This window comes from Brienomyrus brachyistius, chromosome 22, assembly GCF_023856365.1.
Source record: "Brienomyrus brachyistius isolate T26 chromosome 22, BBRACH_0.4, whole genome shotgun sequence".
In the NCBI taxonomy this organism is placed as follows: Eukaryota; Metazoa; Chordata; class Actinopteri; order Osteoglossiformes; family Mormyridae; genus Brienomyrus; species Brienomyrus brachyistius.
In genome coordinates, this window is record NC_064554.1 from 8,465,333 (window position 1) to 8,474,544 (window position 9,212).

At 49.3% G+C, this 9,212-nt stretch overlaps 1 long non-coding RNA gene across 2 annotated transcripts; it reads left to right on the top strand.

The window, feature by feature from the left end:
* The first annotated feature begins 358 nt into the window (after positions 1 to 358).
* LOC125718041 (uncharacterized) lies at positions 359 to 8,911 on the top strand. 2 transcript variants are annotated; one of them, XR_007384747.1, is made up of 4 exons: positions 359 to 446; positions 1,179 to 1,426; positions 5,079 to 5,413; positions 8,786 to 8,911. It is a non-coding gene; the product is annotated as an uncharacterized LOC125718041 (long non-coding RNA). The 2 variants fall into 2 exon arrangements; XR_007384748.1 differs by lacking the exon at positions 359 to 446 and having other exon boundaries at positions 1,011 to 1,426; positions 5,079 to 5,141; positions 5,239 to 5,413.
* The last annotated feature ends 301 nt before the right edge of the window (positions 8,912 to 9,212 follow it).

Genomic DNA, 9,212 nt, shown 5'->3' on the forward strand with positions numbered 1-9,212 from the left:
AATGAAAGAGACAGTCACGCCTGAGACAGAATTTTTTTTTGTGTGATGCTAGATAGACAAAATGACATTTATTATAAGATGATAATTTTCCACTATTATTTGTTATGATCAAAACGCAAGTGTTGTGTAACGACACTTTAGGATGAGCATGGATACCCCACAAAGATGAATTTTAGCAGGCATGCAATTGCTTACCAGGCAGCCAATGTCAATGCTCATTCTATATGGATTTTAAATAAATCAAATCAATGCCAATTTTCTGAATAAGCTTACTAATTAATGATTTTGTTTTGAAGGAGGAGTCATTTCAGAAAAAAAATGCATTTAAAGACCAAATACAATATTTGGCGGGACCAGTGGCTAACACTATAATATCCGAGTGCATATACCAACACATCTAAGACAATAGAAAACATCTCAAGAGCGCCCTCAAGTGCCACAGCCCTGTGAGTCTCCTCGAATGCCTGTGTTCGTTTTTAATTACTTACTGACCTTGTGTTGAGAAATCGGTTCTAGGAAACCATGAACGTATGAATTTAAGTATATTTATATATTTACGATTTGGAGAAACATGTCTGCTAAGTAAATGAAGGTGAAGGTATTGTGTGTATCTCAGCCAATCGTGTTTAATGCTTTTCTTTGACATTGAGGTCTTAAACGTGGGCAGTCAGTCCCATGTGGAATGAAATACTTTTTCTTTGTCAGATTAGCTTGCTGAATACTGAATGAGCTATAATCCCACCCCTCCTCCCGTTTTCACTGTGGGATAAAAGCCACAGAGTACAAGGTCACCACAGTACAACAATAGACTCAATGCTTTGAGAAATTGGATTTTAAAATCTCACTTAACACTGACCGTGTTTTAACGGAAAAAAGTCGTTTATAAAGATGAGTTTATAATTAGGTCACTTTAAGAGCCGCTGCCTCTCCTGGTCACCGCTGATTCAAAACGATCGTTATAATACCGTTGAAATACACATTCCTATGTATGTATGTACGTGTGTGTGTGTGTGTGTGTATGTATGTGTTTGTTGTGGAATTTAATTGTGTGTGTGTGTGTGTGGTTGGGGGGGGGGGGGGGTGAGGATGCCTCAGATGGACTTCTGTGTGTTGTTGTTCCAGCAGCTGTCAGGCTCACCCCCCGCCCACCAACCATTTCACGTCTCATATCTCCCCAGGACTATTCTACTCCCACCACCCGGGTCCCTCCCCCATCCAAGCACACAGCAGCCCCAGCTTCACCCTGGCCCCACCCTAACGAGCACCGGATGGCAAGCGTGTGAAATACATACCAGGCGTCCTAGTGCCAGAGAATGGTGGTGGGGGGCCACCAACTGGCATGGAGCAACTCCCCAGAAAAGCGTTCGGCGGAGGGGATGTTTTAATTTCAAATAGAAAATTCAGATTTGCTAACCCAAGGACGAAGGTAAGAGCGCCAGCTAAGCAGAGCCATTATACCCAGTCAGCTTATCTTGCCATTCGTACATTTGTCCACACGGTGGCAGCAGAGGCCCAGTATGGCGCCGGCGCTCTTCACGCTGCTCCTTTGCACAGCTGCTGCTGATCTACACGCCCCTCTTCTGCTGCACACCAACCGGAGAAGAAATGAAAAGAAAACTCTGGGAAGGATTATCCCAGAATGCTTTCTTCGCCTTAGTATTTCGACACGTCCGGATAGTATACCTTAGGTTGATTTTCTGTTGATTTTTCGTTTTTTTTTATTGTGTGTGGTCGAGCAAAACGGAGCGTTATCTGTAGTAGTCTGGCAAAATTTTATAACGTGACCTACTTTCACATCCTCATTCCTTCCATTTTTTATTAGTCCGTTGGGCTGGTTAGCCAACAGGAAGGACAATTTTTTTCGCGCAAATGGTAGACTTCAACCTGTGTCCTGGAGCGTTCTTTTCGCGTGGATCTGAAAGCTGAAGTTAGGGGCGGCGAGAGGTGTTCTTTAGGACCTTCGCCCTTGAAAATGATATGTTAAAGAAAAGCCCTTTGCCCCAGAAATGCACCCACCCCATTCTGCACACGGCTGAGTGAGAGTACTTGCAGATGTGCCCTGCAGAATCGCAGAGGCTATCCTTCACCTTCACGGCTCCCGCCGCCGGCAGCCCTCCCTTCAGCTGCCACGGGCTCCACATTGTGTGGCGGGGGTGGGGGGGGGGGGGGGGGGGGGGGTTACAGAGGGGAGCGGCTTGGCCCCCTCCCACTTTGTTACATTCCACCTAGTTTCTCTGTATAGCAGGTTATACAGCACACATGCCTGTCCTGGATCGGTGTATCTCCCCCGGAAACCTCCCAAACCCTCCTTTCTGTGCTACCACTTTGTCATTTTATTCTTGTCCCAGTTCTTGGTAGAAGTGTATTGTGTTTGGTGGACTAATCTGGTGAATTACTTTTATGACTTTGTGGAATACTGTAGATTTCAGGATATTTCTGCAAAGATAGATGGCACAAAGCCTAAGCTTGCACTGCCTTGTTAAATCCAGTCCGTACATGTCTCATAACATCCAGAGGCATCTGAGATCCCTTCTAGGTGGTTGGACTGGTATCGGTTACAATGGCAAATACTCCCAGGCGTCAGAACACCCATAGGGAGCATGCGAACTGGGCTGTGGGGCGTCCATCATGCTGATAGGTGCCCCCTCCTCCCCACACACACACACATACGCTCACACACACACATACGCTCACACACACACATACGCTCACACACATACACACACACACATACGCTCACACACACATACGCTCACACACACACATACGCTCACACACACACATACACACACACACACACACATACGCTCACACGCACACACACACATACGCTCACACACACACATACGCTCACACGCACACACACACATACGCTCACACGCACACACACATACGCTCACACGCACACACATACGCTCACACACACACATACGCTCACACACATACACACACACACATACGCTCACACACACATACGCTCACACACACACATACGCTCACACACACACACATATGCTGACACACACACACATACGCTCACACACACACATACGCTCACACACACACATACGCTCACACACACACACATACGCTCACACACACATACGCTCACACACACACATACGCTCGCACACACACACATACCCTCACACGCACACATACGCTCACACACATACACGCACACACACACACACTGCCATCTTGTGATTTAATGCTGTTTTGCACAGACTGTGTATGTGTGTCTGTGCGTGTGTGTCTTGTGTGTGTTTGGGGAGGGGCACTCCCCATGTCTGTCGTGCCGTGTTCATGCCCTGGGTGACCACATCCAATCTCTTGCTTCAGGCTACTCTGTGGGTTTCCTCTGGGGGAAGATAGGAGCTGCGGGGAGGCAGTTGGCTTTTCAGATACTTTATGAAAGTGGTTTTAACATGCGAGCTGATCAGTAGATGCTTGGGCTCCGTTTGATGCTTTGCTATTTGTTTAAGTTGTTTTTGTTTATCCATAATGTTATAATATTTCCTTTTTCTGGAATTTTGTGCAATCCTACAAGTTCTCAGGTAGCATTTTAGTGATCTGTTAAGGATGTTTGCTTTGTGTGTCAAGAATCTTTGCGACCCTGCAGTGGACAGCACTAGGTTACCCCTCCTTAAACCCACACATGCAAGCTTACTCACTCACGCAGAGAAGTGACATGCCTGTGCCTCGCATTACCAGAAGCAGCCAGCAGGGGGAGCAGTGAGGAGGCAGGCGCCGCAGCGCTGATGTCTTCTTCTACCATATATGGCCAAACGCAGTTCCCGCAGTCCGCCTGGAGGCTGTGTGTGGAGCGCAGCCGCATTTTGCCAAGGAGGGAAGGACGGGCGGGGGGAGGTGTATTTCAAAGACATGCAGCGAAAGGAGGTGGGAGCTGGGGTTGGGGGGCTTTATCTGGGGTTTCTGTGCAACCTCAGCGTGCGTTTTGTGCGGCCCGGTTTAGGCATGTCCCACATATGGAGGGTGCCGTCTCGCAGGATGCATGATGATAAGGGCTAGATGTCTCCAAGGCTCCTGCGGATTAGCATTACCAACTAGTCCTGCCTGGTAGTTTGAGGCTTAGTGTGATTGTTTCTGTCCCTCTAGCCATATTGTCCTCTATTCATAAGGGAAATAATGTGCAGATAAACCTCCCCCTTAAACAGCTCATTCCACGTGCAAAATGCCCCAATATGACCTTGACGACGTCCTGGGAATGCATTTTTATTTTATTTTTTATGGGGGAATGTGTTCTGGAAGCTTGTCTCACTGATAATACAGGGGAGGATAAACTGAAACCAGCCTCTTGAGAACGTCTGCCTGGCAGGACGGACCGGAATCTTCCAGAACCGTCATCTGGTCCTCGTACACTTAGCCAAAGCTAGAGTTCTGTCGAACTGTCGTTAATGAATTTGGTTTCGATACCGAGGCTCAGAATAGAAGGAGGTAAAAATGACAAGCGACGCTGAGCTTCGCTGAACTTCCTGTGCAGCACGGCCGCCGTGTGTCATGTCAAGGGCCGTGGCACGCTGCTCCTCCGCCCTGCCGAATCAGTTACGTGGGTTACAGGCCGAGAGAAATGCTTCCTGTCACTAGCTGCCGTTTTCGGGGAAACAGGTTGTCAGTTTAGCTCTTGCTCTTGTCAGCCCCGCCTCCTGCCTTTCTCTTCTCTTCTCTTCCTCCATGCTCTGGCACTCCCCCAGGAAGTCGTGCCCCACTGCCACCAGTGACTGCCTGACCCCGTGGCACCAGCGTGCTATTTGCGGAGGACGTATAAAAACCGGCACAGCACCTCGTGTGGGGTGTTCACTTCCCGCCACGGTGCGCTGCCTCAGTGGGGGGCGCTCCTTAACGCCGCGGCCCCCTCTCGCTTCAGCTGGTTGACGAATTTTGCCTGTGAAGCTCTCCAGACCCGTTTCACGGGCGCGACCCCGTATACGAATAACAAACGCACGTGCTACCGTGGGCTGCCGAAGACCTGTCAAAGAAAGCTGAAACTGCATTTGGGAAGTGTGACTTTCGCTCATGTTTGTATTTTTATACCCGTTTCCTTGTGTCACTGACAGGATGTTTCAGGCTAGAGGCTGGCTTTGCTCCGTGGCTTTGCTGAGGGTCCATTAGTGCTGCAGGTACAGGCCCACCTGCCACTCCTACATACCACATCCCACCCCTGGGGCCTCAAAACTGGGTGACCTGTCACAGGACCTTGTATGGCGCCATCCACAGGCACCTCTGACTCACTTTTGCCGGAATTAAGGCCCGGTACCCCGAGTGGCCTCGCCCCAGCGCGCCACCCAAATAGCATCCTTATCGGAATTCTCCGGAACCCACAGTGGCCTAACCAGAAGCAAATGATCATCCACCCTCCACTGTCTGTCTTCAGGCGTCCAAGACCACAGAAGTAAGTGGGAGAGGCGGGGGGGTTGATGTCACGTGTCCGATGCGACAAAACATTCCCAATCCACCCCATACCCTTTCTCCTGCACATGCATCTCCATGGCGATGAGACAGTTTATGGACCACACCGCCACGCCTCCCGTCTCCAGTGCCCCAGGCCGTGACGGGCGGTTAATTGCAAAGCAGACGTGTGACCCGCCGCTTCGCCACATGCAGTTCCCTATGTCACCACCAGGGTGAGCCCTCTCACCATTGTCACGGCAGGCGGCCATCCCTCCATACACACCCAGCGCGGACACCTATTATCCATTTGTCTGAGGAACCTTCTGGCTCTTACTCTATGGCCAATAAAGATAATACACCGTGCTCCTCCCTAAATATGTAATTAATCATTCATTATTTCCGTTACATCCTCCTTTTTTAATTATAAAGGTGGCTTCTGTCCACGCATCCTGCAGAGCCGGCTTTCCCAGATCAGCACGCAAACATGTCCGCAGCCTATCGTCGCTCTCAGCAGAACCTCACAGCTGCTGCCACCTGCTACCTAACAGATGCCGCCTTCATTAATATTCTAAGCATCTTCAAATATTTATGCCAGCTGCGTTTAGCCGCAGGCTGTTACCATGCAGCTCCCAGTTGTGCCATTATTAGGGTGCCAGGGTGGTGGCGCTGGTCAGTCATGGGGCATTAAAACGGCCCTCCTGCATTGGCAGTGACCGGCGCAGTACTCCTGCCTGGTCCTCCCACCTGATTTGGTTAGCTGACGTTTTTAGCAAACGGCCGCATGTAATTTCCATGTTTAGAATGGTTCCCTGGTAAGTTCTACCTGCTGATGTTTCTCAGATAAATACCGCAGCGGGGCAGTGGGGGATTTACATTCGAATGTTGGCTCGTCACGAAAAGCAGAAGCATACCAGGTGGGGGTGGGAACCTTTGGGCTTCTGTGAGTGAAGTGAAACCTGTGAGAACCAAAGTCGACCCTAAGGGGGCGGCCTGCCGTTCTATCTGAGGCCTGAATCGCCGTTAACCCTCAACATCTGCCAAGGCTTGTTCCCCTCCATGTTTGTGGGTATTTGGCACTTCTGGGTAGGTGCATTTGCCAGTGGTACTGCAGGGTCATGGCTGGGACTTAAAGCAGCAATCAGCGGTGATGTTTACCGGCACTCAAACCATGTATTTATACGGGGCCCCCTACTGGCCGCAAATGGAATGCATGCCACCCCATGCATGTCCTCTCAATTCAAAATTGTTTTAATGATTGCAAATGAAGAACTGTACTGGAATTTGAAAGTTTGCGGTAGCATGTAACTTAGTTTGAATTTCTGATGCTTCTTCATACAGTAACATAAGCTGGCTTGCTAGCGATAAGCTAGATCAGCTGACTGAAAACAATGGAACAAAAGAGCTCTCAGTTGTTGGTTGTTGAAATGCACCCAAAAATCAATAACAAAAACACAAATATGAACTTTTAAAAGCATTTTAAGGAATAGCTGTGCGTGTACATGTTTCCATAGGAGTTGAGGGTTGGAGGTTGGAGCATCACCAGTCGGGTGCCTTAGGCTAACTTTGTTGGACTTGCAAACTGCTCTCAGTTCTGGACTGCTCTCAGAACTGAGCTGGTTCATATCTTAGGAGCTTCATGCATTTCTCTAAAAGCCACACATACAGGACAAGTGCTCCGAGAAGGGCAGGGAAAACGAAGCCGGCACACACTGACAGCGCAGGTCTGGAGGTCCACCTTGGTTTGGAATCCTGCCAGCTCTATCCGCGAGCATTCAAACCATGGATCTGTACTCAAATAGATAGCATATAACTGTGAGCCCCAGCACCCTTGCTGGGGATATCTGACAGCGAATGCTAAATCAGGACTGAGCCCACCAACGCAAATATCTATCCTGTGCAAAATTCGAATGAAGAATTCAGTTTATCCTCTTTCTCTGATTAGACACAGATATACCTATTCAGGATGGGAAGTGTAGCAAACACGCACCGGTATTCGGCTGGCAGCTGGAGCCTCCGGTTCAGCTGGTTTCCAGTTCACACTGGAAGGCCTGCAATCACACAGCTCAACAAAGTCACATTATGCATGCAGCTGCCAAAGCCATGTGCCCCGTAAATATCACTGTTCATTGGCAGAAGTGCTCTGCTGGGAGGAGTCTTGAAAAGGGTCTTTCACATTGTTAGCTAACCCTAGACAGATGCAGTGGGCGGCCATGCTTTTCCCTGATCAGAGGCAGAGGGTGGCCGTGCTTTTCCCTGAACAGAGGCAGAGGGCGGCCGTGCTTTTCCCTGATCAGAGGCAGAGGGCGGCCAGCTATGCTTTTCCCTGGTCAAAGGCAGTGGGGCAGTCATGCTTTACCTGGGTCAGAGGCAGAGGGGTAGCCACGCTTTTCCCTGGTCAGAGGCAGTGGGGCAGTCGTGCTTTTCCCGGGTTAGAGGCAGAGGGGCAGTCATGCTTTACCTGGGTCAGAGGCAGAGGGGCAGCCACGCTTTTCCCTGACCAGAGGCAGAGGGGCAGTCATGGTTTTCCCTGGGCAGCTGCGCTCTTCCCTGATGAGAGGCAGAGGGGCAGCTGTGCTTTTCCCTGAACAGAGGCAGAGGGAAGCTGCACTTTTCCTTGGGCAGAGGTGGAGGGGGCCACACTTTTCCCTGGGCAGAGTTTACCAAGATGGACGTCTTAGATTAAAATATTTGTCAGATGTGATTCTTCTGCGATGTGTGGATTTGTTGCTGGAAAATAGAATAAGCTCATCTGTGGAGTATGGTAAATTGCTGTGTTATTGCCGTGCAATGTGATTTGCGTCCATTTGAACAGGTTTCCAGTTACATGAGGGGATGCTACCTTTGGCTGGCTGGGTCTCTTCCTGGAGCTTTCCCACGGGACCCTGGGAAAAAAGCTGCTCCACTCTCCCAGTTTTTCTCATCATGATTCTCACCCATTTCTGCGGAGATCTAAGAAATGTCCAGCAAAAAGATACATGCCGCTCTTTCAACATGTCATGACAAATCTTTGCACTTTCACATCGTTAATGGTGTTTGAGTATTTTACTGGGTTTCCTAGGGGACCAAGTAAATAGGAGTGTTGCCATGACTACCAAAAATTCCTCTGCATGTGAGGGACTGTGGATCAGACTCGTGTCCCTACTGGTATTAATTGTAGAAGTAACCCTGAAAGGGTAATTTCAGTCCTTCGGTGACTAAATGGTGTCTGTGATACACCAGTGGGCTGTTGTGTGCAGTGTGCTGAGTACTTTAGCTCTTCCTGCCATTTTGAATGAGTCAGCAATGGAGCCTGGAGCGGATCACCATCTTTTACCACCACTGTGTCAGTGATGCAGTAGCGGCCTCAGTGTGATGGCTTCTTTTCTCACTGCAGTTGCGGCGTTGGTGCGAGAGAGGGCTGCACATGGCCGGCAGAGGAAGGGGAAGAGCATAGAAATGCAGACAAAGGCAGGATCAGCCACAGAAGCAGGACGGAGGGGGGCGCCGGGCTCGTCATGCCATCTGGAGACCTTGGAAATCTGCAGCTCTTTGTCTGGGGGGGCGGGGTGGGGGGGGGTCTGCTTAATAGTCCTTGTTGGAACTGGAGGGAAAAAAACATAAACCAAACACATGTGGTGCTTGTTCTTTTTAAAGAAGCTAAATTAATCTCCTAAGCAAAGGTCTCATTTTCAGCTCTGTTATAGAAGGACAAATCTTTGAAGGTGACGTTAGTTTCATTTGGGAAAATAACCAAAATCAATTTAAATATCTAAAAATAAGGTGCATGCACAGTGGTCTTTGCTTGGCGTAGCCTGTGGTTT